Source organism: Herpailurus yagouaroundi, unplaced genomic scaffold (genome assembly GCF_014898765.1).
Source record: "Herpailurus yagouaroundi ecotype Mexico unplaced genomic scaffold, PumYag 196, whole genome shotgun sequence".
Classification (NCBI taxonomy): Eukaryota; Metazoa; Chordata; class Mammalia; order Carnivora; family Felidae; genus Herpailurus; species Herpailurus yagouaroundi.
In genome coordinates, this window is record NW_024412427.1 from 19,369,832 (window position 1) to 19,394,952 (window position 25,121).

Genomic DNA, 25,121 nt, shown 5'->3' on the forward strand with positions numbered 1-25,121 from the left:
AATAGCCAAATTATGGAAAGAGCCTAAATGTCTATCAACTGATGAATGGATAAAGAAATTGTGGTTTATATACACAATGGAATACTACTTGGCAATGAGAAAGAATGAAATATGGCCTTTTGTAGCAACGTGGATGGAACTGGAGAGTGTTATGCTAAGTGAAATAAGTCAGGCAGAGAAAGACAGATACCATATGTTATCACTCATATGTGCATCCTGAGAAACTTAACACAAGACCAAGGGGGAGGGGAAAGGGGAAACAAAAGTTACAGAGAGGGAAGGAGGCAAACCATAAGAGACTCTTAAAAACTGAGAACAAACTGAGGGTTGATGGGGGGAGTGGAGGAGGAGGAAGTGGGTGATGGGTATTGAAGAGGGCACCTGTTGGGATGAGCACTGGGTGTTGTAAGGAAACCAATTTGACAATAAATTTCATATTAAAAAAAATGGCACTAAATAAATTATTCTTGAGAATATACCTGAGAGATGGGTTGGCATTTCCAAAGCCAGTAGAAACTGAGACATGATAATGACACTATTTGTCTTAATATTCTATAGAACTTTAGTTTTGAAGGTCTGCTTGTTAGCAGGCTTAATCTCCTTGGTCCTGCTGTAGCTCTGCTCACGGGATGCTTTGTAATCACCAGGAAATGGGGACATTTTCTAACTAAGCTAATGTAGCATTTGAGGGTATTCACTCTGAGAGAGTAAAAAGAAAACAATGTCTGTAGTAGAGTAGTGGACTCTCCCACCCATGGACCAAATAAAATGGATGGTATTTGGTATGTTCTAATTTCTAGGCACAAACTGGCAAAATGAATTCACAGTCAGAATTCTCTGCCTTTTTTTTTTTTTTTTTTTTTTTTTTTTAGATAGGGAAAATCAGATACAAAGTAAAGACAAAATAAAAAAGTAAATGGCCATTTGTCTGCTGGGGAATAAGAGACCTACTCAAAGGTGGAGGCAGTTTCAAACTGATTGATCCCCTCATGACCGGCTCTTGTCCTTATTGGACCTCTCTTCTTTCCTTCTGTCTCTGTCTTTCTTTGTCCCTCCATTTCCTTCCTACCTTCTCTCTCTTTGCCCCAGCCTAAGGTACAGATATAGGTTTTGTAGGACTTAAGTTTATATAATATTTTCTTCAGGTACTAGAGTAGAAAGAGAAATGATGACATAAGTAATTGTGAAATAAACATTTATTTATAATTAAAAACTAGATTACCAGAAATTACAAGTTCTGAAAACCTGAAAATGGCTCAAATATCATACAATCACAAAAAAGTAACACAATATTTTTTAAATTAACTGCTTTATATATTTTCCTACACATTTGGGTGCATTCCACTTACAACCTCTTCATGTAGCAATGGATTTCGTAATGTTTTTCTTGTAAAGAACAGAAGAATAATTTAGTCTTTATCTTCACATGGTTGATCAAAATTTATTTTTTATTATTGATGAAATGCATGGAGCATCCCGCCTCATACATAAGCACACTTTTTTACTACTGTGACAAGTTTGTACTGTACACACACGGGGATTCTGATAAATTCTATTTCACTTGTTTCCCATCAAGAAAGAAGAAAAAATTATATAGGTGCATTTATCATTGTATAAGCTGAGAAACAGTGTATATTCTGATAGAACTTGCATTCTTGAATTTTTGACAGGTTCTCAGTGAGAACGGAATTCTCCACTTACAACTTCACAAATCCACAGTCTATCTTCTGACTCCCTACACTCAAGCCTTCCTTGTTTCTCCTCCACTGCCATAGCTCCAGTGTCAGGTGCCATATACCATAGGACTATAGGATGCTGTGACATGACTTGGATCCTGTACCTTATTAACATGATACTGGACAAGATTACATAGTGGGCACTGAGAGTATTTCAGGGGTCCATTCCTATGCTGGGGGAGAAAATAATCACATATTATACATTATATAAGTGACTATGAACTGCTTACCAATTTACCACTAAATGAAAATGGAATATATCCCTATTAACCTTTCCTTTATACAGACTCTCAAAACTCCCCTTCAACTCCCATTCCCTGACACAAATGGGAGTGTAATGGAGCAGAAGTCAGAGTGGAAAACAGATATCAGTCTTTATTTATAGTAATTATGATTACTATATCTTGGGGGAAATTTTGCAAAATCAGAAGACAATATGAATCACTTTTGAGGTCTGTCCCAGAGCTTGGAGGGGCCTGTGGGAATGAGGGCCCTGACACTTAAACTTCCTGGCAAATCTTCCTCTCTTCTTGCTGTCAGCTCCAGGTTTTGTGCCCTATTAGCTGTTCTTCCAAGTCCAGCAGTGTGAAGCTCATAGTCTCCGAGGAAGTCCATGTCCTCTGGTAGGATAGTACCATGTGTCCTAGAGCCTGGATGCTCCGGGAAAGATAGGTCTGACAACACACAGAGATGGGCATTGCTCCTGGGATTTCCAGGTGAGGGATGTGTGACTGATGGCCAATGAAGTTGGTGCTTTGGGAGTTTGGTCCTTTATGTTTGAAGCTGAGAGAGAGACCCATGTAAATAGACTGATAAGAAGCCTTGTGCTGTGCATTTAACTCCTTAAAGCATTTTCCTTTTATCTTATTGGATTGTCCTGCTAGGAGACAGAACTAAAAGCTTAGATACTAGATTTTAGTTCTGAACTGCCTGTCTTGTACCCTTAATACTTCTGAGCCTCGGTTTCATCATCTATTAAGAAAGTGGGTGAACTTGCCTCCCTTACCTTACTCACATTGGATTTTTCTGGGTCTTAATGTTATGCCAATTGCACATGTGATATTGCAATCTGTGAGGTTATGTTCTAACCACTAGGTTATGTTCAATGAATATTAATAAATCAAAGCTATGAAGTATGTGCTATGAACCTGGCACTACACCAAGTGCTTGACCTGTATAATTCCCCAACAATTCATGTCTTGGGGAAAATGTATTGATCACTTCAAATGTCTCAGTTAGTCTGAAGCCCATATCATGCCATTGGACACAAAATGTCATAAAACTGACTAAAGTGTACAATTAAATCCTCTTGAGAGATGAGTGATATTACTGTCTTTCTTATTTTGGAGAAGAGGAAACTGAGGCACAGGAAGTTTGTGGTGACTTGTCAAAGTCACACAGCTAGTGCATGCCATCATCATTGCCTCAGATTATCCCTGTGTCACAGATGAAAGCAATTACATGATTTACCCAAGATTACGCTGCCTCTAGATGTCAGAGATAAAAGCAGAATCTCATGGCCTCTAGATAATGGGACAACTAAGAAAAACCAACTAACCTGAGACCATTTCTATTTGCCACATGAAGTTGGCAATTATTTCTCCAACAGGAAAAATTTTATCCTTGATTTTGGATTTATCTTTTGGATTTAAAAAGGGAAGAGAAGAGTATCTCCTCATAAAAAGGTAGGAAGTAGAAACTTGATTTTGGGGGGCAATCACTTAATTTTTGAATCTGGGTTTGATTGGTTATTTAGTTTAAAAGAATACTTATGCCAAAAAAAATTGAATAAAACTGCTGTCCTGGCATCAAATATGAAAGAAATGGTCAATGCTACCATCTACATCCTAGGTATCTTCCCCTTATTTAGGTAGGACTTATTGTGGTGCTCCACCAGGTGGTGCTCTAGTGAAGACATGGCTCTAAAGCTCTCCAACCCCAGTGCTTATGCTTTAAAGTATTTTGAGTAGGTTAAGTGGTTGCTCCTAAGAGGCTCAGTCAAAAGGATATGGTTGCCCACCTTGCCAATAGGACACAACTTGTAGATAGGGGAAAGTCCTCAAACAGGAATCATCAGATAAAGGACAATGGTTTTAGAAAAAGGTCATTTCCCAAATATCTTCTAAGGAGGTATTAGGATAGTGGTCTTGGATAAGTCCTATGGTACTAGAGTCAGGAATTTGAAGTTGTATCTCTGCCACTAAACTGTGACTTCTTTGGAGACTTTCATGCTTCTCTGGACTTCAGTGTCCTCATCTATAAAATGTGTATGTGTTGGCGGGGGGTGGGGGGGGGTGGGGTGGAGGCAGTTAGTCTTTATCAGAGTTCCTCAACAGGGGATCATGGACCCAGTCCATGGAGTTTGTGATCCAACCTCCTAAAGTCTTGTGAAAATCTATATACATGTCTTTTTCTGGAAAGAAGGCCCATTACTTTCACCTGATTTTAGTCAGAGGCAGTGAGTCCCAAAATATAAACCATATCTGCATGAGGTAATTTCTAAGGTCCCTCTAGCTTCAATATTCTACGAAGCTATAATTTTTCTGGAAAGGAATCTACAGCTGTCAAATTAATTGGATTAAGTCCCTGGACAAGTTCCAGCTACATCCTTTCTTATGCTCTCTCTAATGATTTTGTTGGGGCGGTCACACCTAGGTCCAAGGAGTCCTGCAACACCCTGTCTGGTAGATTAGGTGGCATGTCATGTGACTGACGTGGTTCATTAGGGAAAAGTTGCAAGATGAACCAGAGGAACTATAAGAGCAACATGCCAGATCCCACAGGAGTTCAGTGGTAGAAGCAGGTGCTAATTATCATCCTTTGGATGAACAGGATATGCATTTTTTGGGAGTGGGTAAGAATTTCTGGTTAGACAAGCTCCAAATTCTTTGGCCTACTTAGAAGGCACTGCCAGTTCCATCAGCAAAGATGAGATTTTGTTTCCTGATGAACACCTGCTCAGCCAAGAAGGAAGGCCCAGCAAGGAAGTGGGAATATTATTTTCAAAGGCATTGTCATTCAAATAAATGCTCCTTCCAAAACCAGGCTATAACTGTGAGGGAGTGTCATGGTCTCCTCCTTTCTAGCTCAGGAAAAAATATCTCTTAAGTCTTTTTTACAGGAGTAGGTTTGGTAGCTGAGTAATATAATTATATAGATTACCAACAGAAACTGAGATTTCAACCTGTCCTAGATATACATTACTTGTGAAGGGAGGGACTTGGAGAAGAAGGGCAGAGATATTGATTAGAAATGCAACCAGTGGAGAGCCCCGTTATTAAACAGAGGATACGGTCCATGCCTTGCATCCTCAGGAGAGCTTTGACATATGGAGATGCTGGGAGTCAAGATTTGTGCTTGAGGAAAATAGCTGGGAGATACAGAAATTACTCCAAAGTATCAGTGTTGTCCATAATGTGGGCTGAGTATAGGAAAAGACTTTTTTCATAGGACTTTGGAAGATCTAGACTTGTTACCTTTCACAATGGTCTGACCTAGTGCCTCGGCCAGTGGGTCTCTGTCCTGACTGCACATTAAGATTACTCTTTTAGGGGCGCCTGGGTGGCGCAGTCGGTTAAGCGTCAGACTTCAGCCAGGTCACAATCTCGCGGTCCGTGGGTTCGAGCCCCGCGTCAGGCTCTGGGCTGATGGCTCGGAGCCTGGAGCCTGTTTCCGATTCTGTGTCTCCCTCTCTCTCTGCCCCTCCCCCGTTCATGCTCTGTCTCTCTCTGTCCCAAAAAAAAAAAAAAAAAAGATTACTCTTTTAAAAAATTACTGATGCCTTGAGGTCACCCAAACTCAATAAATTAGAATCTCTGAGAGTGGGGCCTGGGCATTGCTTTCTTCTTCTTCTTCTTTTTTTTTTTAAATCTCTCCTGGTGACTTGAATACACTGAGAACCACTGGCTTGACCACTGATAGAAAATATGGGAGATATATGCCAGTAATCCCTTCCCAATCTCAATGTGTTTAACAATTAAAAATTTCTTTGTGCAATATCAGAATTGTGCACGATGCCTGGTACATAGCAGATGCTCAACAAACATTCACTCAATTGAATGATAGTGGGGGGAAGAGACGGGAGGGCTGGTGATACCTTCCATCTGAGAGTCAATGTTTCAATTTAGTCTTTTTCATAAGAAGGCAAATGAAAAATTAGGATTTCTACTGACTATGTTTCTGGTATTTGAATTTTTCTTCCTCTATTTTTTGTTCTTTCTGCTCCTTTCTTCATTTCTCTCCTTTCCTTGATATATACACTAACTCCAGGAGGTTGGGGTAGAAGCCAAATGCCTGAAAAGAAGGAGGAAGAGAAGATCAAGAACAATCTCACAGTTTCCTTGACTATTTGTCTCAGGGGAGCATAAATCTTCTCCCCACCCCCCCCCCCCCACTGCCATGCCAACCTCAAAGAGAAGGAGCTGTGGCTCTCAAGGCTGAACCAATGAGGCTAATTGGCCTGAGTTGGTAGTAACATTTTCAGGGTGATAAGTAAAGGGAATAGAAATAAAATTGGACCATGAAAATGTCTTCTTCTGAAAGAACTCTTCTCTTATTCTACCACGGTGTTGTCAGTGACCGGGCTTGATTGTGAAAGTCCATGTTGGATTCAGGCAAAGGAAATATAGCCTTGAAGAAGGGTAGGCTCACTCCAGACTTTAGGGGAAAGAGGCATTCCTTATGTCATGAGGGTATTCTCTCTGGAGGGTCAAGACCGGTATTTGGAGGGAAGAAAAAAGGTAAACTTTTTAGGTTACTTCTAGTTTAAGTCTTCAGTTAAGAGGACAAAAGAAATCTTTAAGACTCGCACAAGGGCCAATTCAATTCTCCAGGGACTCAGAGACCTCCTAGAAATAGAATGTGCTTTTGTCCTTTGTCCAGTAGATCCTTCAGGAAGGCTTTCCTTTATGCACTTATCACAGGTTAAAAGCATGGATTTATTTATTGTCTACTTCTCTCATTACACTTGTGGTTCCATGAGGGTGGAACTGTGAATATATGTTCACTACGGAATCCTCAATGTCTTGCATATTGGCATGTGGTAGCCACTCAAAATTATGTGTTGAATGAATAAAAAGGTTAATAAATGAGATAAATCTAGTATGGCAACCATCTGCTAGTAGGGATTCAAGGATTTTTTATTTGGCCATGTCTAAATGGAAGACATGATTAATCATCTCCTTCTTCCTACCATGTCCTTTACTTTTTTATATCATTGTGTAAGACATTCTCATGCATTTACTGTCCAAAGAGGCAGAGAATGAGTGGTAGGGTTTACAGTTATCCTAGTTTGTTTTTCATTTTAAAAATAATTTTTTTGGCTTTCTTTCCTTAAGGAAGTTTTCTTAATTTGATATGGATGTTTTGAGTTCCTCTATATGTGTGATGGGAGGAGAAAAATAGAAGGTCCAGGCTAAGTCCTGTGAACCTTCTTGGAGCCCATAGTCTAGAAGGGGAGATCATTGATGGGACACTTTTGAGAGCTTTGCTAGGTCTCAGGGTACTGTAGGGACACACTAAGAGATACCTCACCTAAATAGGAGTGGCTTTCAAACAAATATTTGGGAGGAAAACTCAGGCAAACAATGCTTTGAAAACTAAGGGAAGGGTCACCTCCAAAGAGGAAAAATGCCTTTTCCTGGAGAGTGGGTAGGATTGGATTGGAAAGGAAACTGAAGACAGGTGGGTAGGTTAGGTAACCACTGCAGTAAATAATCAGTAATAAAGATGGAGGCCTAAAATAAGGCAGTACGTGGAAATCAGGAGGAGGGACAGATAAAGTTTGCAGGAAAAGTGAAGGAAAGAGGACTGAGGAGAGAAGCTAGTGATGAGGGGAGCCTGGGTGGCTCAGTCGGTTAAGCGTCTGACTCTTGATTTCGGCTCAGGTCATTATCTCACAGTTCAGGGGATCAAACCCCACATCAGGCTCTGCTCTGGCAGTGTGGAGCCTGCTTGGGATTCTCTCTCTTTCCCTCACTCTCTGCCCCTCCTCCACCCTTGGGCCTGCTTGCTCTCTCTCTCTGTCTCAAAATAAATAAGTAAACTTAAAAATAAAAGAAGCTAGTGATGAGACACATTTTAGGGATAATGGAGAAATAGGAGCCCATAGAGGAGAGACTGAAAAGGAGAATCTGTAGCAGTGAGAAAACCAGGAAAAAAAGGAACTAGGAAGTTAAATTAGTAAACTGTAATTGGAGGGAGTGGTCAGTAGTGTCAGATGTTGGTGACTTTAGCAGAAACAACAGCAATAGTGAAATGGAAACAGAAGGCAGATGACAGGTGAGAGAAGAGTGAAGTGCAGACCAAATTTTCTAGATGCTTCGCTAAGAAAAAAAGGAAAGGTAGCATGGTAGTTAGAGGGAGATGTAAGACCAAGGTATGGATTTTAAAATAGAGGAGTATTTTCCATTTGTATAGGCTGAGAGGAAGTGTAAAGAGAGAGCTAGAAGACAGAGGAGAACAGGGTATGTGTCTTATCCTTTTTTTTTTTAATTTTTTTTAACGTTTATTTATTTTTGAGACAGAGAGAGACAGAGCATGAACGGGGGAGGGGCAGAGAGAGAGGGAGACACAGAATCTGAAACAGGCTCCAGGCTCTGAGCTGTCAGCCCAGAGCCCGATGCGGGGCTTGAACTCACGGACCGCGAGATCGTGACCTGAGCCGAAGTCGGACACCCAACCGACTGAGCCACCCAGGCGCCCCTGTCTTATCCTTCTTCTATGGGTTCCATTCTTAAACACTTTTGTTATAGCTTTAATGACCCTTCTCTCAAGCAGTTTTAGAGTCTCCTACTGCAACTAATCCTAAATTAGACTGCAAGCATCAGGTAGCATCCAACCAAATCTGATCCGTCATTCCCACTTAGCAGGCTCTGATAGTTGGGTTTCTTTGTCCCTTCTTTCAAGGATTCTTAATCTGGTATTCACAGATTTCCCCAGGTATCCATAGATAGAATTACACTTCAATAGAATTCATTTTTTTTCATAATCATATGTATTTTGTGCTTTTGGAAAAACTGAATCTGTGAGGGAATGTATTACTAGCTTCCCTGTCTGCCAAAGAAGTCTATGGCACAAAGATACTTTGAGTGACAGTCATGACAAGCCTTGTATCTAGAAACACCTTTCTCTGGCCTCCTTTTGCTCACCCATTCACCTCCTTTGTTTCAGATTGATTGATGAAATTGAAGAAATTGATAGATCTGAAAAGCCTTATGCTAGCAGTTCTGCAACGTTGGGTAAGAATCACCTTGAGAAGGAGGCATAAAAAATTAAGAAGCCCATATTTTAAAATCTCACCCCGTGTGAGCCTGATTTAGTACATTTAAGAAGACAACTAAGAATCTGCATTTTAAAACAAGCTCAGTTCTGTTGCATATGGACAACATGAGGAAACTTATTACACACCTTTTTCTGGCTTTTTTGTTTTTGAATATGTCCTAAATACTTTTCAGTTCTATCAAACAGTTGCAGTGACTTTGGGAAATGCCAAGTCCTCAAAATTAAATCTTTTCCAAATTTCTCCAAAGAAATACTGCCATCTCTAATATTTATACACATGTACAAACCACCCGTTACTGGTATCTGTGTTAAGTATTCTGAGAGGCTTGTCACATCATGGTCACAGAACAACATACAAATCACTGGAGATGGAGGAGAAGATGCGTGTGTGGAGACCTGCAGGATGGAAGTGTGAGAAATAAGCACAATGACCCAGTCAAAGGAGGGACATGGAGACTCGGAGCCCAGTGAAGCGAGGCTTTAATCAACATTCTTGCAAGAGCAGTATCTGATGGACAAGCACACTTGTGGCAGACACAGCAGGCAATTTATCTTCTAGCATGCAAGTCCCTCTGCTGATTCCTCATTGGCTGAGTACTACAGCCTTACCTGGGAGTCTCCTATGCCCACGTAAGGCAAAAAATACATCCCTGAGGTGATGAAGAGATTTCAGTTCTTTGGCACACGCTCATTGCAAAGCCCATGAAAATAAGCCCATGAAATGGAGAGGAGGGAAGAAGAACCAGGAAGTGAAGGGTCTAAGGGTTCGGGACTCCATTTGGCAGGGTGTGATGAGGGGTGGGGAGGTGGATGGTTCATACATATTTCCAATAGGTTGTAAACCTACTGTTAACTAGACAGCACTGCCTTTATTTGGTATTTCTGAAAATGAATCTTCTCACTTCTCACAGAAGGAAAAGGGAAAGCTGTCTGTTGAAAAGTAGAGTTTTAAATTTTTGAAAATGGGGTGCCTGGTTGGCTCAGTCATTAAGCATCTGACTGTAGCTCAGGTTATGATCTCATGGTTAGTGAGTTCGAGTCCCACATGGAGTGAGCTTGAACCCCACCTCCAGTCAAGCTAGAGTCCTGCTTGGGTTGAGTACAAGTCCCACTTCAGGTAAATATGAGCCCCATTTTGGTGAGCCCTGATTCTCTCTTTCTCTCTCTCTGCTCCCCCTCCCCACCCTTCCTGGGATTATCTCTCTCTGCCCCTCCCTCACTTATACCCTTTATCTCTCTCTCAATAAACAAATAAATAAATAAAAATAAAAATTTGAAAATAACAAGGTTTGTAAAATATAGGAAATGAGTTTAAGAGAAGATAAAATATCATAGGTAATGATGAAGCCAAAGCCTAAATAATACATTTGACATTTTTTTTCCTGTGAAAGAGCCACAGAATAATAGATCATGAATCCTGTAATACCAATCACCAAGCAGATTTTCCATCAGGTTACTCCTTTTACCTGCTCAAAATTTCAGATGATCCCAAGGGACATGATGTATAAAGATGTTGCATGCTGAGGAAAGTTAATAATTGCAACACTCTGACAATACTAGTTTGAACTTCAACTGATGGATGAGTTTGCCAGATCTGCTTAATGATTCCAAGGAACAGTGGAGTCACTAATCTTCTGGATCTGGGAAAACCTTGTGTGGGGCCTTCATGGTCTTATCTTTCTGAGTTGAAGAAGAAATTGTTCTTTCATCTTCAAGTCAATGGTATAGGCTGGCTTCTATTCCCAGGTATGTCAAATTCCTGCCAATAAAGCTGAAATGGACTATTTCTGCACTTTGCAACTAACTGAGGAATTTTTGAACTAAGCTAATAGGAGAGAGGAAGATATGTCTCTCGTATATGCACTTCAAATAACAGCTTATATTCCAGTCATAACATGAGTTGAGTCTTTGCATCTTTTGACTTCTCAATAATGTTGGGTTTTAGTGCACTTATAAAGATATGTCAAATGCTATACCTAACTTTAAGTGGTCTGTGATCCTTTTGGTTTCCAAAAATGGTCTATTTTATGGTGCTCATTGAAAGTTTTGGTTGATCTGGTAGTTACTTGAAAGCGGTTTTTACATTTATAAGGAATAAAAGTTAACAAGAGCATGTATACTACTTCTCCAGATCCAACAAAACCATTTTTCTAAAATGACAGCCACAAATGGGCAGGAGCCGTCAGTTAAACAACAGCAGCCTATGGATGGCAAGATGAAACAGGATGCATTTCTGCTGCATTTCTCTGACCTAATAGGACTTCAAAATAATCTTTGAAGTCATAATGTTGACAGGGTGGTTTTTTTTTTTTTAATATTTTAAGTTATCTCTACACCCAACATGGGGCTTGAACTCAATAACCCTGATATCAAAAGTTGCATGCTCTACTGACTGAGCCAGCCAGGTGCCCCGACAAGGTTCTTTTCTTATCAGGCATTGGATGTCATTTTATAAAGCATTTTTGGATTCTTCTGCTTTTCTGCCTCTTTGGACCAAGGGAAGCTATGTGCAGAACATGTTCTTACCATGTTCTCATGGTACATCAGGGATCATATTTTAATTATATATTTTTAAAATATATATATATATTTTATAAGAATATATCTTCTATCAAGATAAGATAAGAATACAATCTTAAGTCCCTCTGGCAGACTCTTGATTGCTACATAGTAGACACTTGTCTATTCTTTCTTTTTGCTCATAGAGCCCTCCTCTTGTTATAGATATGGAAAATGCCAACACTTTATTTTCTCAGCCTTCCTTGCAGGTAGGCTAAGGGCATATCCTGGCTAGTGGGAACTGAGGAAGAAATCTGTTCAGTAGGTCTCTGAGCATTTTCTTCCTTAATAAGAGACTGATGTTTGAGGCGTGATCTTTTCTTTCAGTATTTACAGGTTTAAACCCAGTATTGTGAGGATATGTGCTCATAATTGTGGCAGCCATCTTGTGATGATAAGGAGGAAACCAAGAGACTGACAGTGAAGTAGATTCAGTGCCCTGACATGGTTGAGCTGCTCAATTTACCAACTCTGGAAACATCTGCCTCTGGACATCTTATGAAGTTCTGTTGTATATTGTGTTACTTGCAGTCAAAATCTTCCTAACAATGCAATTATATTATTTAGAAATTAAGGATAGATTTCTTTCCTTCCTTCCTTCCTTCATTCAATAAATGTTTGCTGAGAGTATTCACTAAAGGTTGGGCATGGGGCTATTATAATGAATATAATAGGCATTGTTTCTGCCCTTCTCCCACTTCTTCCATTCTAAGGGAGAGACAAACTGGTTAGGGGCTATAATATATAATATTTAGCTTGATTTTGTTGGGGGTTTATGGTCAGAGAAAGCTTCTCTGTGGAAGTATTGGTTGAGCTGCTATCTGAAGAATGGGTGGGAACTCATCAGGTGAACAGGGTTGTTCTCATGGGGATTTGTGAATTAATTAATTTAAAAAATAATCCCTAACAATCAGTGAAGTTAATGAAGAGAATCACAAGAAAGAAAATTTACCCACAGTTGTCACACTGTGTAGCTGATGATCTCTGCAATCAGTGTTGATCAGGCAGGCTTTTTGTAGACTCTTGTCCAGATCCTCCTACCACGGGCCTTCCACAAACCTTATTGTGATCATTTTTATAAATAGAAAACATCATAATGCTTGTGGTAGCTGAGGACAGGGACATCAGTTTTCATTTGCATGTTGTGCTCATTATAAATGATCTAATAAATTATCCCTTTTAGCTAAGAATTTCCATAATTGGTTTTAGCCTAAAGGCACTTTTTTGTTTGTTTTAAACATTCAGCCATTTTGATTTATGTGAATATGAATATATATACTTTTTTCCTGCTTTTAATCCAATCTACAGAATATTATTTAGCACAAGGAAAACTCCAAAATAGCTGAACCTTTCCACTTATTTAGATTTCACCAAAGAGTCCCCAGGGTAGAATGAAAACATCTCCGAGCTGGGGTAATTTTACAAAAACTGCTTAGAGCTCAACAGCTATTTCTGTACTTTCGGAATTCTGTAAACATATGGGGGAAAATCTGTCCACAGTTATGCCGGAGCAGTGCCCGGGTCCTGAATTCTCCTATCGTTTCATTGTTGGGAAGGGCTAGAGCCCGAGGTTCAATGTCTGTGTTGGAAAGGCCCTGGAGATTCTGTACCTTTCTGCTTTTACCCTGTTAGACAAGGTCTGCTGTCCTTTCTTCCTTGAAAAATATGATTGCTTTTTTCTTCTTCCTTTCTTCTTCCCTCTCTGCCTGCTTGCCTTTTTCCCTTCCTTCCTTTGCTCTTCCTCCATTTTCCTTTCCTCCGTTATCTCATTTCCAGATCTTTGATTTCCCCAGCCCTGGTATTACCATTCTCCTGTGATTGGGAATCAGCCTTCTGTGTCATAGATCAAACACATTGTTTTATAGGTGGTGATAGAATACTTGCTATTTACATCAGAAGGTGTTGTTATGATTAATGGCAGGAATGATTTCGGTTTATGGGTGAAGAGAGGGAATGCAGAGAGGGAAGTTTGTCTTAACTCTTAAAGACAGGGAGCATTTCTGAAGTAAAATATGCCTTCTTATGTATGCCAGGGCCCTGGGTGGTGACAACTCCAGAATATCAGCCTTTCTTCCTTTTTGACCAGGGCATGTCACGGGCCCCTTCACTGTGACCTCACATTTATACTTTCCACATTCAAATTACTGTATAAATAAGATTTTTTACATTTTCTTTAAATGAAGTTGTACACACAAGTGTACTGTTACAGAGGTCAAAGATGAATCCATAGATACCCATCCTATAACATCAAACTCATGTCATTTTAGCTGAACCATATAATTTCTAAGGAACTATAAAATAATATTATTTGTAAATATATGTGCAAATTTTATGACCATCATAATTATATTGCATAGTATTTTAAAATTAAAAGTGTTGCCACTTGCCAAGGTGGCAAGGTAAATATCAAGGTAAATATCTAAAATATTTTGTAATTTTTAAAATCAAATGACAACATTGCTTCATTTCTTAATATTATAGGAACTTATCTTAAGCTTTTCTTGACCTCTTGCATATTTCACCCCCAGAAGTATTCTTTTTGTATTGTGAACATTAGCTTGCTAATTATCTGAAATCTAAAAGGATACTGTTATCAGGTAAGTGTAAAACCCCATTAGGTCAGGCCTTTCTTATCTGAATTTTTAAAAATCTGGGCCTGTTTGGTATAATGTTTATTGAGATAAAATATTATTTATTATGAGACAAAGTAGTATTTATTAAGACAAGTAACATTTCTTCCTCTATGTATTTTTTTCAATCTTATTATTCTTGAAATCTCAACAACATAGCACAATGTTTAGCATATAATGGGAGCTCAGTAACAGTTATTAAAGGGAAAGTTTCAAGGAAGAGAAATGTATTCTAGAACAGGCAGTTTTCATGAACTGAGAAAGACTCAAGGGAAACAAAAGGAATCCCAACTATGTACCTCAAATTTCTAAGTCCATGAGTTCATTTTTAGTGGAAGTGTAAGTATGAGACATTTTTGGTTAAAATACATCTTTCACTTTGTAGGACCAACATGATTTTAAATGTCTTCATATTACTTAATAGAAATTACTTGTATCTAGTTTACAATGTGCACTGGGTTTTAAGGAATAAAACTGAATTTTTAAATAATGTAACCTTTTCAGTAAATAGGATACATTGATCAGTATACTTCCAAGTACTTGGTCTAGGAAGAAAAGGCGGCGGGGGGGGGGGGGGAAAAAAAACATGAAGATATGTTGAAAAACATTCTTTCTCAAAAGAAAAGGGATATTCTGTACATAAATTTGTCATTGCTTATCCAGCCCTTATGTCTATAAGACCTTCAGCTTTAGAACCAGACACAAGTTGTAAGATACAAAATCAACACACAAAAATCAGTGACATTTATAATATACAATGAACTATCTGAAAAGGAAATTAAGAAAATAATTCATTTGTAATAGCAACAAAAGAATGAAATACTTAGGAATACACTTAGTCAAAGAGGTGAAAGATTTGCACAATGAAATTTATAAAACATAGATGAAGGGAATTAAAGGAGACACAAATAGAAAAACTTTCTATGTACATGGATTGGAAGACTTAATATTGTTAAAACGTCCATACAAGCCAAAGTGATTTATAGATTCAATGCAACCCTATCAAAATCCCAGTGACACTTTTACAGAACTAGAAAAAGCAACCCTACAATTCATATGGAATTACAAATGACACCAAATAGCAAAACAAACTTGGGCAAGAAGAACAAAGCTGGAGGCATCCCACTTCCTGATTTCAAATGATATTACAAAGCTGTAATAATCAAAACAGTATGGTACTGGCATAAAATCAGACATATAGATCGATGGAACAGAATAGGAAGTACAGAAATCAATCCACACATTTATGGTCAACTGATTTTCAACAGGGTTGCCAAAAATATACAATGGGGAAGGATAGTGTCTCCAATAAATTGTGGTGGGAAAACTGGATATCCACATACAGAAGAATGAAATTGGACCCTTACATCACACTACATAAAAAAATCAACTCAAAATGGATTAAATATTTAAACAGAAGAGCTGAGGGCCACCTGGGTGGCTCCGTCGGTTAAGTGTCCGACTTTGGCTCAGGTCATGATCTTGTGGTTTGTGGATTTGAGCCCCACATTGGGCTCTGTGCTGACAGCTCAGAGCCTGGAGCCTGTTTCAGATTTTGTGTCTCCTTCTCTTTCTGCCCCTCCCCCGCTCATTCTTTGTCTGTCTCTCTCAAAAATAAACAAACATAAAAAAAATTTAAAAAGAAGACCTGAAACAGTAAAGCTAACTAGAAAAAAACATAGGTAAAAGCTTCTTGATAGTGGTTTATGCAGTGATTTTTAGATAAAACTCAAAAGCATAGGCAACAAAAGAAAAAAAAATGGGATTGCATCATACTAAAAAGATTCTGCACAGTAAAGGAAAAAATAAAGTAAAAGACAAACTACTGAATGTGAGAAAATATTTGTAAGCCATGTGTCTGCTAAAGAGTTAATATTAAACATATATAAGAAACTCAACTCAATAGCAAAAAACAAAAACAAAAACAAAAAACCACCCAACCTGAGTAAAAAATGGAAAAGAACTGAATAGGTAGTTCTAAAAAGAAGACATACAGAAGTCCAACAGCTGAATGAAAAGGTGTTCAACATCACTAATCATCAAGGAAATACAAACCAAAATTATTGAGTTATCACCTCACAACTGTTAGGATGGCCATTATCAAAAAGGCAAAAGATGGCAAGTGTTGGTGATGGTGGAGAAAAGTGAAGAAAAGGGAATGTTTGTACACTATTGATAGGGATGTAAATAGGTACAACCAGGATGGAAAACAGTATGGATATTCCTCAAAAAGTTAAAAATAGAACTAGAGTATATTCCAATGATCCGTCTTCTGGGTATATAACGAAAGGAAATGAAATCAGTATCTCAAAGAGATATCTGCATTCCCATGTTCATTGAAGCATTGTTCACAATAACCAAGATATGGAAACAACACAAGTGTCTGTTGAGAAATAATGGATAAGGAAAATGTGGAATATACATTGGAATATTATTCAGCCTTAAAAAAGAAGGAAATCCTGCTATCTGTGACACTATGGATGAACCTGGAGGAAACTATGCTAAATGAAATAAGCCAGTCGCAAAAAGACAAATACTGCATGATCTCACTTACATGTGGAATCTAAAATAGTTGAACTTGCAGTGCCTGGCTGACTCAGTATGTAGAGCATGTGACTCTTGATCTTGGGGTCGTGAGTTCAGGTCCTATACTGGGTGTAGATCTCACTAAAAATAAAATAAAATAAAATAAAATTGTTGAATTCATAGAAACACAGAGTAGAATCTTGGTTTCCAGAGGTTGAGGGTTGGAGATGTTGGTCGAAGGGTACAAAGTTTAAGTTATACAAGATAAATAAGTTCTTGAGATCTAATGTACAGCATGGTTACTCTAGTTAACAATACTGTATTATATACTTGAAATTTGCTGAAAGGGTAGATCTTCATTGTTCTTACCACACACACACACACACACAAGTTGCTATGTGAGGTGATGATGTTTTAAGTAGCTTGATTGTGGTGATCATTTCATAGTGCTTATATATATCAAAGCATTGTTCACCTTAAATATATACATTTTTTATTTGTCAATTATACTTCAGTAGAGCTAAACAATAAGAACAACAACAACATCAACAACAAAAAAACTAGCCCCAAGGGCACATTGACTAGCTGATTCTTTTACTGAATCCCAGAATATCAAAAATTACTATTTTTGTTTTATCTCTGTATCTGTCTTTTCATGGATGTTTGTGTATCCATTTCTACTTGTCTATCCCTTTATCTGTTTTTCTATCTACCTACATGCATGCATATCTGAAACTAGTAATAATTCCATATGTGAAATTCTAAAACAAAAAGAGATCTTGAAACAATTCTTTAAATCAAAAAGAATACAATCTAATATTGTCACATTTTTTTCATGATTTTTGAAATTTATTCCAGAAGGGCCTCCTACACAGTAGGCCCTGAGATGTAAATAATAACAATGATAAATGCTATCAAGGAAGAGGTCAAGATGGTCTCAGAGGAGGTAGATTTCTAATCAAGTTTCTCTGGAAGGAAGGGAGGGAAACACATTTTACATTGAGCAAAGTTGATGGAAGTATGAAGTAGCACAGTATTTTCTAATAATACTGAGAAAGAACTTTGGGTGACCTGAATGGAGGATGATTTTAACAAAGAAGATGAGAGAAGATGCTGCCAAATAGGTTCATGTTAGATTTGGAAGGACATATGTGTTATCCTAAAGAATTTGTAGTTTCTTTCTTTTTTTTTTTTTTTGGTCACTCCAATTATAAGCTCCATATGTGGCTGTTGAGTCCACAGTGACATGGCAATCATGCATTGCATCTTGTAGGTGATCAGGAAATACAGTGTGTTGACTGTATGACAGATATGTGTTTTTAAAAAGAGAGGTGATGGGATCAGATCAGTGTTTTATTTAGTTATACAAGAAGAAAAAATTTCAGAGAACCTTTATGGAGCAAGTAGGAGCAGCTCTCAAGCAATAATGATGAGAATTGGAAGATAAATACCCCAGCTTCCTCCTCCTCCTCAGCAGTGATGAGCCCTAGTTGCTAAAACACTTTGTATTGATTTTCTTCCTTTTCTGTTTCACTTCCTTACCTCCCCACACATGTTTCCTTGGCTAACCTTGCAGATAGACTGTCCAAACTTGAGTCATTATCTCAAGTTTAGCTTTTGGGAGAATCTACTTGAAGACAGAGTCAGATGGTTATTTTAATGATCTATGCAGAGATTGTTAGGGTCTCAACTAAAGCAATGGACCGTGGAAAATTAGAAGGCAGAAACTCCTCTCATAATCTCTCCAACACATACATTCCCTCATATACACAAACTTCTCCCAGTATTCTATCAAACATTTTTGTCTTGGTGCTGCCATGAAGGGATTTTGCAGAAATAGTTAAGGTCCCAAATTAGTTCACTTTGAGAAAAGGAGATTATCTTGAGTGAGCCTGACCTAAAAAGGGGCTAGGATCTTCCTGGTGAGAGAGATTCAAACTGAATTTTATATGAGGGAAATTCCCCATCACTAGCTTTAAATATGGAAGAGCCATAGAGCTTGGAACGTAGGCCTCCAAGAGCTGAAAGCAGCTCCCAGCTTGACTACCAGCAGGGAAATGGGATCTCAGTTCTACAACTGTAAGGAACCGGATTCTGTCAACAGGCTGGAAGGGCTTGGAGGCAGATATTTCCCCAGAACCTTCAGATGAGAACATAGCCACAGTAAGACTGTGATGAAAAGACTTAGCTAACCCAAACTTCTTACCAAGTAAACCATGAGATAATAAACTGTTATTTTAAGCTGCTAAGTTGTTTGGTAATATGTTTTGTTGCAGCTATAAAAAGCAATACATAAAAAAAAGATGTTAGGTGTAAGATATAGGTAGTAGTCAAGTTTAAAATTGCAAGGATTTGGTGGCTGATTGTATGGAGTGGTTGAAAGAAAAAGAGGAGTGACTTTAAGGGTCTAGTCTGGATTCATAATGATGTCATTAATGGAATACAAAATGTGCAAAGAGGAATCTTCTTAAACAGTTGTGTGTGTGTGTGTATGTGTGTGTGTGTGTGTGTTTAAGTTTTCCATGTTTGAGATGAAGTTGTCTAACAAATGATAGAAAATAGAATCCAGAACTCGGGGAAGATTCTTGGTCTGAAGAATAAACTTTAGAAAGTCACTGGAACATGTTGAATGTTGAAGCCATGGGAGAGCATGAGAGAGCTTACCTCTCTGGTGTCAAGATGTTCTTCACTGATCAGCCTCTCTGATGTTTACTAATAGGGCTTTCTTGAGTGAGGAAAGATACCAAGTACTTACGGTAATGGGAATATATTAGATAATGTGTTATCTCAGTATTGTGTTTCATCTTATTTACAGTAAAATAATTTTTAATATTCTGGCTGAGGCACTAGGGTGGATGGCAAAGAGATGGCACTAAAACTACATTTCCCAATTCTGAACCTATGGTAGATACTATAACCAATGTTATCATTTTTCCTCAGAACCAGTATCTTTTTCAGTCCAGTGCTCCATGCAGCAACTAACTGGTTATAGTAAAACACACATCTGCCATCCCCAGTTGGTTTCAAAACCATACCTTTTAATAACAGATGAATTGCATTGAAAAGAACTTGATTTTTTTTTAAAAAAAGATTTTGTTTCTATTTTTCTCACACATGATATTATCTCATCTGTCTTCTGAATGATATTAGTTAGCTTATGGTGGAACTTATTAAGATGGCAAAAAGTGGTTCTTGCAGCCTGTAGACTCTTTGGGTGACAAATTTTACAAATCTAAATTTAAGGGTTAGGGGAAAAAGTAATTAGGAATTGAATTCATTCAGTTTTTCAAATAGGCTGAATAGTATTGTGTTTATAAGTCATAAAGGTCAAATATTATGATTTCGAGTTCCCATACTGGGGACTAGGGGGAGTTCTTGCTGTTCTAAGAATGATGGCATGAAGTTAAGAGCCAATGTAAATGCAAAGGATTTGATATCTTTCTAACAAAAAATGGTTAAGGGTTACACAAAGTCATCCATTATTAATCATCCATTTGTTGCCCTCATCTGCCACATCATCTCGGAAGTCACTGAAAACTCTAGGACACTACCTGAGACACAATTAATATGACCCAGCCTAAAAAAGGTTTAGGCAACTCCATTTCTGGATCACAGGGTGTTAACATATTAGTCAACCCATAAAAGCTCCTACTGATTTATATGGAGTTGTATCATTGCATCACAGGCAAAGGGGCCTAAAATTGTTTTCGGAGAAATATAGGCCTCTGTCTTCAGGATCATGACCCATGAGTCACACCCAGGATTCCCAAAGCCAAGACCAGTGGGGACAAGGAAGGACTTGGCTTAGACCCAGGCGTATGACTCATTAGAAAAGATGAACTGGTTTTGAAAAATAACAAGAACCACCTTCTATTCTCTGCATATCTACCTTCATTCAATAACTCCCCCCTACACACACACACACACACACACACACACACACACACACACACAGAAGCAACCTAGGATATTTGGAAGTATTTATGAGGTATATAAAAATATTATTATCATTATTTACTTTTAAAATTCTTGGTCCATGTTGCTATTAGAGGTGTTGTTCAAAGTTAGCCTTTGAATAACAGATTGACAAAATGACACTTGCTCTACTTTAAGAAACTCACTTGCCAAATTTATACATTCAGTTGAGTAAAGTTGTAACTTCATATGATAGCCAGGCCCAACTTCCTAAAGATTTAAAGAACTCTGATTAGTGATTTATAAAGCTCATTAACAAAAAGTCCGAGGTAATTTTTGGTTTACAGCTATAAATGCAGTGATAGGTGACCTGCAGGCAGAGTGTGGTACCTCAAATATGGGCAGGGTGGCCGTTACACATTCCCAAGTGCACACAAGGGAAAGTGTGTAATCTCTCAAAAGGTAAGATATATATGGTTTGGGCTAAAACCACACTATGATTTCAGGCCACAAGTCTCTTGTTTTGTGATTTCCAAAAATTAGCTTCAAAATAGTTTTAATATTTTAATATTATTTTTGAAATTTAATAATTAATATTTAGTATTGATCAATATTGATGGTTGAATTTTATTATAAATGTATCTGAGAAACAGTAATACAAAATATCAAAACTTACCATTTCCTTCTTCAATTTTTGGATTTTAGGCCTAGAAATGTCACAGCATAGAAAGAGTGGAAAACTCTAGCCTATAGGAAAGAGGAGAGTGAGTAGAGATGTATCTGACATTCTGGAAACAAGTTCAATTCAACTCTTCTCTCCCTATATAGTTAAGCTGGGTGAGAAGAAAAGTCTACCCACAACCACCTGTCTGCTGGCATGAACCTGTGAGCTTTGGAGTGCCTTTTGCTCCATTCCCACCTTGACCCCTGCCATACCCACCACATCTCCATTAACCACTCATGGTGGAGGCATTTCCTTCCTTTCTCATTCCTTTGCTTTCCAAGGAGTGGTTCCGATTTCCCCTCTTGCAGTGTTTTTTCCAATGTATAGCTTTTAAGTCTACCTCTCAGGTTTTCCATCCCCACCTGAAAGGAAGAAATTCTGCCACTGTTATCTTGCCTGAATTTCTGCCTTAGTGGTCTTTCTAGTTCTACCATTTGCCACCGCCAGCCATTCTATTTCCAGAAGTCAGAAGCATAGTTTAAAAAGCAAACATGATAGTATCTTCCCTGTTTTAAACCCTAAATGATTTTACATTGCCTTCAGCATAGTCTACAAGGCCTTAGATGACCAGCCATGCCACCCACACTGGCCTTCGGACATTTCCTCAGAAGCTGGTTCCCACAGCAGGACTTTTGTACATGCTACTTTTTCTCTCAGCCTAGATAGACCGGTCATGTGCTCTGTCCTCAGCTCTCACAGAGCCTGCAGCACTTAGCACGTGGTGGGTATATTGTTTCCTCTCTGCCTTCACAGTTGCACTGGGAGTGCCCTGAACAAACCAAGAGCTTGTCTGTGTTCCCAGGGCCTAGTACAGAGTTTGCCGCATGCATAGTAGGTACTCAATAAATACTCACTGAATCCTTTCTAGAAATGTGTTGCTTGTTGTTTTCTAATCATTAGATTTCCTTATTTGACCATTTCTAGCAAAGCAATTGCTTTTGTATTTAACTCAGAATTCCACTTGGTTCATAAATTATCTCTTTCCCACTTCACAGCCTTTGCATGCTATCTCCTCCACAAGGACCAACACTGCTCGGGCTCTTGAGGCTAAGCAGTGAAGATGAGTTTCTGGAATTATGAGTATTTCCCCAGGGCTTCTATAGAGCTTTGCAGTTGCATAGGGGAATGTCCTTAGGGTTGTCAGTAAATATCTGTTGGATGGATGCATGCATGGAGGGATGGAGGGATGGAGGGATGGAGAACAGACAGACTGAAACATGGTGCTCTGCATTTGTGGACAATTACCTTAGTCTGTTTATCTCTAAACTGTTTTCCCCTGTCTGTGAATGAATAGTTACATCCCTTATTCTCTAGGGAAACTGTTAGGCAAAACACCCACTAGTACCTGCAAAATAACTAAAACAAAAAGAAATAGCAACAGAAGCTTCTACCCTCAAGGCAGTCTTTAAGAGGATGAATTACTTTGTGTTTCTAAATACTTAAAGGGTCCTTGAGGAAAAACTGAAGAAAAACTCAATGACGAGATCATCATCTCAGACTGCCTATTGCTCTGTACAGTTCTTTAACTCTCCTTTTAATTGGTGATTTTGAGCATGATCAGAATAAGCTCTGTCTTCCTCTTCTAATAGTGAATCTTCTCCAACAGATAAATGTATTACCAGAGAGATGCTGAGAACCTCAGCCTACTCTACTTGGGCTTCCCCTCTGCAATTATGATGAAACCTTACTGGTGAGTGAATCCTAAGCTCTCTTCCTCTCTGGTTCCCAAGTAGCAGGAACCCCCCCCCTCCCCCTTCAGACCGAGACTCCCGCAGTTTAGTCCCACTTGGCTTTTCCCAGTTTCTACGTGAGGTTACATATACACATGGAGCCCAGAACTCCTTGCCTTTTTGGAAAGGGCAAAATAAGAGGGGATTTTCCATATTCACATTTTTCCACAGAAATGTATTCATAAGCTTTAAACTTGCCCAAGCTATGTTAATGTATGTGGTTGGCTTCTGTGCCAATTTTCATTGTGAATAAGATGCTAAATAAAAGGGTTCTTGTCTTTCCTTTCCCTCCTCCTTTCCCATAATTTTAAGTTCATAAGCCCATTTTGTAACTGAATCAGGTCTTAGGAGAGAATCAGAAACGATGTTGTTCTTTTAGCCGCTTACAGTGTTTGCTTTCAACCCTTGATAGGAACATGGGGCTTGTGACAGCAGTGGCTGAGGTAAACAGATGACTTTATATATAATGCTTTTTACAAGGTGGTTCAGTTCATTTCTAACCTTGGTCTTGGCGTCATGGAATGAGCCAGGGAAATTCCACCCCTTAACCCTACCCTGCATCTCCTCCCTTGAAGGTCCAGAAAATGTCCATTTTCATAGCCCTTTCCCTGTAGTAAAGCTTACATCATGCTGTACCCCCAAATACTAGAGAACCCCAATAGTGTGAGCAGGTGGTATTCTTAGCAGTATTGTTTTAACCAAGTGACTGTGAATGTTCACAGTAAGAGTTGCAACCTTTATGAGCCATAAGCTGGCGTGTCCTGGCATGTCCTGGCTGTCAAGTTTCAGTGCGTTTTGGTTCAAATGTTCCCTGCCTGTGTTTATTCCTGGTCACACCACACCTCCTGGGACTCTCTTTGTGGCTTTTGCTCCGCTGCTGACTCAAGTTGCAGAAGACATGAGGGTCAGTAGGGGCAAGTCTGCAAGATTCTGGCCTGAAGAAACAGCCCCAATGGATCCACACTTCTGAGATGTGGAAACCTCCCACTCTCTTTCCCTGGAAGTTTCCATAATCCCAACCAGTGGAGAGTATGTATGTCTAGAAGGGCATTAACATAAGTGGTACAGTGAGGACCAGAAGCCCTGATATAAGGAAGAGAACATGAATTTTCTGTCAGAAGCCTGGATCCAAATCTTCTAAGGAAATATCTAGTTCCTCTGTGGGACCTTCGGCAAATTCCTCAGTCCTTGGTTTCTTTATCTACAAAACAGCCATAATAATAGAAGGTTGTGTAAAGATTATGTGAGGAAATGAGAGTACAATGCACAGTCCATGGTCTGGTACGTGGTAAGATGTACCTCTGGTACATGGCAAGATGCCAAGCCTCTTTTTCTTCATCAAGGAAGTGGAGATATTAACGTGGATCTTGGAAAAAACCCCAACTCTGTAGGTTTTTTGTGAAGATGAGTAAATGGCCTCACACAGTGCTGGCCCATCAGTTTGGAATGAAGCATTGCTGTTTTTAATATGAGGTTTGTGTGCCCTTCTCAGGACCTCTATGAAGGAATTCATCTTTTGCTTGTCAGCAAGTGTGACCATGTCATTCCAGCCTGTGGAAATGTGATGCTTAAGAAGGATGCCTAAGCTGCCTATGAAGGATGCTGCATGAGAAGGATGGCCGGCTAAAGGTAGGCCTGGAGATATGCAGGTGTGAGGCTGGACACTTGGTCTGGTCTCCAGAAGGTGCACCCTCAGCCCTACATGTTCTAGTCTGGGCCTACACCATAGTTTCTGTCTGGCAGACTGCTGGCCATAGGGTACAAGCTGCAGTCTATATCAACAGGCACCCAGGAGGAATGGCTTGGATGCTCAGTGCACCTGGAGGGTCCTTCTCTCCCTGTCACCTTTCTTAGCTCCCTCCTGTCTGTGGGAGGGGCACAGGTGGAAGGTGTCAGCCTGGATCTTTCTGGCATGTTTGGAAAGACCAGGCTGGCTTCTCCATAGTTTGCCTGTTTCTTTAATCCAGTTTGCTGCAGGTACATGGATCTTTGACAGTCTGGTGAACCCTGTGGCCTTTTT